Genomic DNA, 8,835 nt, shown 5'->3' on the forward strand with positions numbered 1-8,835 from the left:
TAAAGATGATGATTATCATGAATACTTGCAATATTATTCTGGAACTACACCTTACACCAGGCCTGCACAACTCGTAAAGCGAGAAGGGCCAAACTGCTCCAAGGAAAAAAAATTTGGGCCGCACGGGTAAAATCATCATCATCATCATCATCATCATCATCATCATCATCATCATCATCATCATCATCATCATCATCATCATCATCTCTCCTCCAGCACCTCTCATCATCATCCTCATATATCTCCCCAGCACCCCTCATCATCATCCTCATATATCTCCCCCAGCACCCCTCATCATCATCCTCATATATCTCCCCCAGCACCCCTCATCATCATCCTCATATATCTCCCCCAGCACCCCTCATCATCATATATCTCCCCCAGCACCCCTCATCATCATCCTCATATATCTCCCCTAGCACCCCTCATCATCATCCTCATATATCTTCCCCAGCACCCCTCATCATCATCCTCATATATCTCCCCCAGCACCCCTCATCATCATCCTCATATCTCCCCCAGAACCCCTCACTATCAACCTTTGCGATACTCCCCATCTATCTCTCATACCCCCATCTCTCCCCCTCACCCACAGACATAATACTCCCCCTCCACATCAAACACACAATACCCCCCTGCACACCACACACATCCCACCCCCCTGCACCTCACATCCTTCTCCCCCCCTGCACCTCACAATGTTCTCCCCCCCTGCACCTCACATCACTCTCCCCCTCTACACCTCTAATGAACCCCCCCTGCACCTCCTATGACCCCCCTGCACCTCCAATCACCCCCCTGCACCTCCAATCACCCCCCTTCACATCACCCCCCCCTGCACATCACCTCCCCTGCACATCACCCCCCCTTCACATCACCCCCCTCTTCACATCACCCCCCTGCACATCACCCCCTGCACATCACATCACCCACTGCACATCCCCCCACTGCACCCCCCCCTGCACCTCACCCCCCTGTACCTCACATCACCCATTGCACATCCCCCCACTGCACCCCCCCCCTGCACCTCAGCCCCCTGCCCCTCACATCACCCACTGCACATCCCCCCACTGCACACACACCCCTGCACCTCACCCCCCTGCACCTCACATCACTCCCCTGCACATATCCCCCTGCACCTCAAATCACCCCCTGCACATCCTCACCTCCTCACCTCACATCAGCCCCTGCACCACACCTCAGATCACGACGGGACTGCGCGCGCTCGCAAGGGGGAGGGAGAGGGGGCTCGGCTCGCGGGGGGAGGGAGAGCGGACTCAGAAGGAGGAGGGGGGAAAGGCGCCGCCTCGGGCCGCGGGCCACGTGTTGTGCAGGCCTGCCTTACACCCATATAAAATACACTAGATGGCGCTCTAACACTAAATCGACCTCTAAACAGTGAAAGTGAACATATAGTGACAAGTGAATCAAAATAATGTGCCGTGCAAAAAGGTGGTAAATAAAACACTCAAACCCTTGGAGGACTGTTTCAAGGTCCAAACAGAAGCATATAAAGTAAAAACCAGGGGAGCGAAAATACCTAGGAAAAAATATACAAAACTACCATAGTGCAGTTATGTTTAAACAAAACACAGTAGTGGCAATGCTCTTAAATTAGCAAATGAGACACACTAGATCATGTCAGCAATGTCCAACAACAGATATCCAGATAGCAAAAAATGCAAAAAAGGAGCAAAAATAGGAGGTGGTGTAGATATCAGAAGAGAAACACAGAGCCCAGATAAAATACCAAAGCGATTTATCCAACACTGGTAAAAATGAAGGCTTACAAGATTCCAAATGGGGCACAGCATGGGTGTATGGGTATAGGTGGTAGCCGAGTCGCGTTCTCGGGATCCCGTCACACCACCGCTGCATCCACTGGTCTCCGTCCTGCACCTCTGCTCGGAGCCGATACGTCACTTCCGGTTCCTCCGCCGATCGAAGTTGACGTCACAGGACCTCCCGGCAGGTTCTCTCCCTCCAGATAACACACTGAGGGTCACGCTCTACGCGTTTCGCCGTTCTTAGTGACGAAGCCGTCACTAGTGACTTGGGCTTCGTCACTAAGAACGGCGAAACGCGTAGAGCGTGACCCTCAGTGTGTCTCATTTGCTAATTTAAGAGCATTGCCACTACTGTGTTTTGTTTAAACATAACTGCACTATGGTAGTTTTGTATATTTTTTCCTAGGTATTTTCGCTCCCCTGGTTCTGCCTTACACCCATGCTGGTACACTAGGAAAACGTTATATTTTATAATGCATTGTGGGGTGAGCGAGTAAACCTAATAAGACAAAGATTCATAACATGGAATGAAACACGGGCAAAACTACATTTGAAACGCCATCAATTTGTGTATTTTGGCATCCAATTGTCCTATTATTCTCACACCTCAGTTATTAATGGCAATGCCTGGGCAATTTAATTCTCCCACTCGTGTGGTATTATACCAGCCTATAAAAAGATGCTACTGTATAATAAATGTAGATATTTAGTATTTGGCCTCCCGTTCTCCTGCTTTCCCGCTGTGCTCCTTTGCTCCTTTTTTGTTCGTTCCTATGGATCTTCTACAAAAGGACGCGCGCTGAGAGGATCAGGCCTGTCCCCTGCAGCGGTGCTTCGCGAGTACACATCTCGCTCCTTGTGTGGCCGGTCAAAAAGTTTACCATATTTAGCTAATCAGCTTCTTATTAGATGTTATATATGCCTAAAACCCAGAGCTGCTCGGATCCCTGGACCCTAGCTGTGGGGCTGCTTTGTTGCGGGGCTTCAGTTACTGACTTGGTTCCGGCAGACTCACACATTGGGTTGGGGCTTCCTATGGTCGTGCACAGGAGCATACGCAGAGCCTGATCTATTTAACTGTTTAAAGACATTCATGTGTCTTTCTTCCGCGCTGGACATCATTCTCGATAGGTTTTTGTAGCACCACTTTAGAGACTCATCTCACTTTATGTACATATATAAAAGCCTAGTTTCCAATGACAGTTGAGGCATCGGCAATTAAGTTGTCCAGAAAGGCCGGCGTTCCCCCTCCCCCCCTGCTCCCTAAGGCCTTGCCCCCGCTGCCTACTACAGCGTCCGCTGTGGCGGACGCTGCGAGCACGAGAGCCCTCCCCGCAATGGCGCCGGGCCCGCTGCGAGGGGGGGCCGCAGCGCTCGGGCGAGAGCTACTCCTGCTCTCAATAGAATTGAGAGCAGGACTCGCGTCGAGCGATTAGGCACGCCCCCAGGCGGTTCAGCCAATGAGGGCGAACCTGCCGGGTGACGTCATGGCCGCGCCCCCGTCACTCCTCCGCCACGCCCCCCCCGTCTCTCCTCCTGCAGTGAGCTGCAGACCGGGGAATCGGCTGAACGCGCCGCCAAAAGCGCGGGCGCGCGTTACAGCGGCGTGACCGGGGCCTTAGCCTTAGTCTCCCTTACTCCCCTCCCATGTCTCTACCTAGCGGCAGACACAAAGTTGTGACTGTCTTCCAGGCCGATGTGTGGTCCGCCCCCCTCTGCTGCTGCCATCACGCTCCCTCCTTCTCCCTCCTCTGCCATCACGCTCCCTCCTTCTCCCTCCTCTGCCATCACGCTCCCTCCTTCTCCCTCCTCTGCCATCACGCTCCCTCCTTCTCCCTCCTCTGCCATCACGCTCCCTCCTTCTCCCTCCTCTGCCATCACGCTCCCTCCTTCTCCCTCCTCTGCCATCACGCACCCTCCTTCTCCCTCCTCTGCCATCACGCTCCCTCCTTCTCCCTCCTCTGCCATCACGCTCCCTCCTTCTCCCTCCTCTGCCATCACGCTCCCTCCTTCTCCCTCCTCTGCCATCACGCACCCTCCTTCTCCCTCCTCTGCCATCACGCTCCCTCCTTCTCCCTCCTCTGCCATCACGCTCCCTCCTTCTCCCTTCTACCCTGCACCCCCCCATAGTTCTGCCACTGCATTTAATATAATATCATAAACTGCATAACACTTCCATATAACAATCACCATCTCATTCGCCAGAGACTGTCCGAAAGTGGAAAAACAAAAAACTCATTCTTAAGCAGGCCGCGATGTATGAACAGTTATACTGACACCGGGGATACCGTGGAAAACCAATCAAAAACCTGTTACGCAGTGAATAATTATCACTGCCAGCTAAATGTCAAAGTAAACCTACAGGTTGTTGTGGTAGGGTATTTGTTACTGTGGTCAGGGCCGGTGTAGCCATTACGCAGCTCAGGCGGTCGCCTAAGGCAGCATATTTTGGGAGAGGGTGGGAGCGGAGGACGACGATGACGGACAGTGGGAGCAGAGCAGGACAGCGGCGGGAACAGAACAGGGCGGTGGGAGCAAAGGATGCAGAGGGCCAGGGATGAGCATGCACCAGCGGTCCAATCCAGAGGTCTTCACTGACTTACAGTGTCAAGGAGAAGGAGCGGGGGTGAGAGGATGAGGAGGAGGGGGGAGTGAAAGGAGAAGGAGGGGGAGTGAAAGGAGGAGGGAAGGTGAAAGAATGAGGAGGGGGGTTAAAGGATGAGGAAGGGGGGGGTGAAAGGATGAGGAAGGGGGGGGTGAAAGGATGAGAAAGGGGGGGTGAAAGGATGAGAAAGGGGGGGTGAAAGGATGAGGAAGGGGGGGTGAAAGGATGAGGAAGGGGGGTGAAAGGATGAGGAAGGGGGGTGAAAGGATGAGGAAGGGAGTGAAAGGATGAGGGGGAGGGTGAAAGAATGCAGGGAGAATGAGGAGGGAATAGAAGAGGAAATAGAAGAATGAAGATGGGAGAAGAGGTGGGAGGGGGAGATAGAATGAGGTGGGAGGGTGAGAGTTTAGTTTGGAGGGGGAGAGTTTAGTGTGGAGGGGGAGGGTTTGGAGGTGGTCACAAGGCTGAAGATTCGCCTAGGGCTCCAAATACCCTTGCATTGGCTCTGCCTGTATTGACCAATTTATTTTCATTTTAAATATTTAATTTCTCTGAAACAGTTCAAGCAAATTGTCTGAAAATGTTGTACAAGTTCCAAATTAACACGTCATGTTTTGCATCAGGAATCCGGTCGACGAGACGTATCGTTTGTTGTTTTTCTAAAGTGGTAAAAGACCCTAATGTATTCCAAGACCGGAGCTGCAGCAATTTGGTAGAAACCTCTGGCAGATCTAAGTATTGTATTGTATGTCTTTATTTATATAGCGCCATTAGTGTACATAGCGCTTCACAGTAGTAATACATGGGGTAATCAAATAAATAACAGATAATATAAATAACAGATCATGGGAATAAGTGCTTTAGACATAAAAGTAACATTTCGGAAGAGGAGTCCCTGCCCCGAGGAGCTTACAGTCTAATTGGTAGGTAGGGAGAACGTACAGAGACAGTAGGAGGGAGTTCTGGTAAGTGCGTCTGCAGGGGGCCAAGCTTTATGTATCATGTGTTCAGAATATCCACAGTGCTATTCATATGCTTCTTTAAGCAAGTGTGTCTTAAGGTGGGTCTTAAAGGTGGATAGAGAGGGTGCTAGTCGGGTACTGAGGGGAAGGGCATTCCAGAGGTGTGGGGCAGAAAGTGAGAAAGGTTTAAGGCGGGAGAGGGCTTTAGATACAAAGGGGGTAGAAAGAAGACATCCTTGAGAAGAACGCAAGAGTCTGGATGGTGCATAACGAGAAATTAGGGATGAGATGTAAGGAGGGGCAGAAGAGTGTAAAGCTTTAAAAGTGAGGAGAAGAATGGAATGTGAGATGCGGGATTTGATCGGAAGCCAGGAGAGGGATTTCAGGAGGGGAGATGCTGAGATGGATCTAGGAAAGAGTAGAGTGATTCTGGCAGCAGCATTTAGGATAGATTGTAGGGGAGACAGGTGAGAGGCAGGAAGGCCAGACAGCAGGAGGTTACAGTAATCAAGACGGGAGAGAATGAGGGCCTGAGTCAGAGTTTTAGCAGTCGAACAACAGAGGAAAGGGCGTATCTTAGTTATATTGCGGAGGAAAAAGCGACAAGTTTTAGAAATGTTTTGAATGTGAGGGGCGAATGTGAGAGAGGAGTCGAGTGTGACCCCTAGGCAGCGTGCTTGGGCTACTGGGTGAATGATTGTAGTTCCAACAGTAATGTGGAAGGAGGTAGTAGGGCCAGGTTTGGGAGGAAGTATAAGGAGCTCTGTTTTAGCCATGTTAAGTTTAAGGCGGCGAAGGGCCATCCAGGATGATATAGCAGAGAGACATTCAGAAACTTTGGTTTGTACAGCAGGTGTAAGGACAGGTGTTGAAAAGTATATTTGTGTGTCGTCGGCATAGAGGTGATATTTAAACCCAAAAGATGTTATTAGGTCACCTAGAGAGAGTGTGTACAGAGAAAAGAGAAGAGGTCCCAGGACAGAGCCCTGGGGTACCCCCACAGAGAGATCAATAGAGGAGGAGGAGGTGTTAGCAGAAGAGACACTGAAAGTACGATGGGAGAGGTAGGATGAGATCCAGGATAGAGCTTTGTTCCGAATACCTAGAGTATGGAGAATGTGGAGGAGAAGAGGGTGGTCCACTGTGTCAAATGCTGCAGAGAGGTCGAGTAATATGAGCAGAGTGTAATGACCTCTGTCTTTGGCAGCATGGAGGTCGTCAGTTATTTTAGTGAGGGCTGTTTCGGTGGAGTGAGCAGTGCGGAAGCCAGATTGTAGAGGGTCTAGGAGAGAATAGGTGTTGAGAAAATGGAGCAAGCGAGAGAATACAAGACGTTCAAGGAGTTTAGAGGCAAAAGGCAGGAGGGAGACAGGTCGATAGTTAGAAAGACAGGTAGGGTCAAGCTTGTTGTTCTTGAGTAATGGTATGACTGTTGCATGTTTGAAGGAGGATGGAAAGGTTCCAGAGCAGAGGGAGGAGTTAAAAATGTGTGTGAGCGTAGGGATTATAGTAGGAGCAAGAGGTTTTAGGAGATGGGAGGGAATGGGGTCAAGAGGGCAAGTGGTAGAGGGAGAGGAGGCGATCAACAGCGACACATCCTCCTCTGAGACAGTGGAAAAAGAGTCAAGGAAGGCAGGAGGAGAGTTAGGAAGAGGTGTAGGATGGGAGGAAGAAACAGAGGGGATGTTCTGCCGTATGGATTCCACCTTTTCCTTAAAATAGTCAGCAAAGTCCTGAGCGGAGATGGAGGAAGGAGAGGCAGCTGAGGGTGGTTTGAGTAGAGTATCAAAGACATAGAACAGTCGGCGTGGGTTAGACTTGTGCATGTTGATTAGTGCAGAAAAGTAGGCTTGTTTAGCTTGCGAGAGGGCAGAGTTGAAACAGGATAGCATAAATTTGTAGTGAAGGAAGTCTGCGAGAGTGTGAGACTTCCTCCAGAGGCGTTCAGAGGAACGAGTGGAGGAACGCAGCATGCGTGTGTGGGAATTTAGCCAGGGTCTAGGGTTAGAAGGGCGAGTGCGGCAGAGAGAAAGCGGGGCATGTAGATCAAGAGACGAGGACAAGGCAGAGTTGTAGTTCCTGACCAGGTTGTCAGGGTCTGTAGCAGAGCTGAGAGAGGAGAGGGTGGAGCTTAAAGTGGACTCAAAGTCAGGTAAGTGAATAGAGCGCAGGTTTCTGCAGAACCGGGGGGTAGATGGAGGTGGAGAAGGGGAGAAGCGAGATAGAGAGAATGAGATGAGGTGATGGTCAGAGAGAGGAAAAGGGGAAATGGAGAAATCAGAGAGAGAAAAGTTTTTAGTGAAAACCAGGTCTAAGTAGTGGCCATCCTTGTGGGTGCTGGCTGCAGTCCACTGTTGAAGGCCAAAAGAAGAGGTTAGAGAAAGAAAGCGGGAAGCCCAAGGGAGAGAGGGGTCATCAATGTGGCAATTGAAGTCCCCAAGGAGAAGAACAAGGGAGTCTGAGGAGAGAAAGAAAGAGAGCCAGGATTCAAAGTGAGAGAGAAAGGTAGAAGGGGAATGAGTAGAGGTAGGTGGGCGATAGATGACCGCCACATGGACCGGGAGAGGAGAGAAGATCTGGACAGTGTGAGCCTCAAAGGAGGGAAAAGCAAGAGAGGGGGGAATAGGAAGGGTTCGGGAACGGCAGAGAGAGGAGAGCAGGAGCCCCACGCCTCCACCCCTGCCATCAGGGCGCGGAGTGTGGGAGAAGGAAAGGCCACCGTAGGAGAGGGCAGCTTCCAGAGCAGAGTCAGACTGAGTGAGCCAGGTCTCAGTTATAGCAAAGAGAAGCAGGGAGTGAGAGAGAAAGAAGTCATGCACAGAGAGGAACTTGTTAGAAAGGGAGCGAGCATTCCAAAGGGCACAGGAGAAAGGGAGAGAGGAGGGAGGGTGGCAGGGGATGGGTATGCGGTTGGAGGGGTTAACACCAGAAGGAGTAGAGATTGCATTTGGCAGGCGAGGACGAGAGCAAGTAGAAATAAGGAAGGGACCAGGATTGGGAGAGATATCCCCAGAAGCAAGGAGGAGAAGCATGGATAGGAAGAGGATGTGTGAGGATGATTTGTAGGGGTGTGTTTTAGTGCAGGGGATATAGCTGTGTGGTGCCAGAGGACGCAGGTAAGAAAGGAGTTCATGTGAAAAGAGAAGTGGGGAAGGAAGGAGAGATGGAGACATACTGAGGCTGGTAAAAAGAAGTGCATAATTTGAGAAGAAGTGAAGTCACAGCAAATATAAATGGTAAAGGCAGCATCACAGCAGTAATGATGCAGTCTGGTATTGATGATATCCTCCTTTCCAGCGTAGTTCACATGCAGGAATCAGGGCCAGATGGGGTGTCCACTTCTTCCTTACTTCCTTTTAAACTTCAGTTGTTCAGTTGTCTTGCCACTTATAATGTGCCACTTGGATATGGGCTGCAGGACGGCAGAAAGTTACCCTCAAAGTTTAATCAGGATCAGCCAATGCGATTAGCCTGCGGAGAG

The sequence above is a fragment of the Ascaphus truei genome, chromosome 11 (genome assembly GCF_040206685.1).
Source record: "Ascaphus truei isolate aAscTru1 chromosome 11, aAscTru1.hap1, whole genome shotgun sequence".
Lineage (NCBI taxonomy): Eukaryota > Metazoa > Chordata > Amphibia > Anura > Ascaphidae > Ascaphus > Ascaphus truei.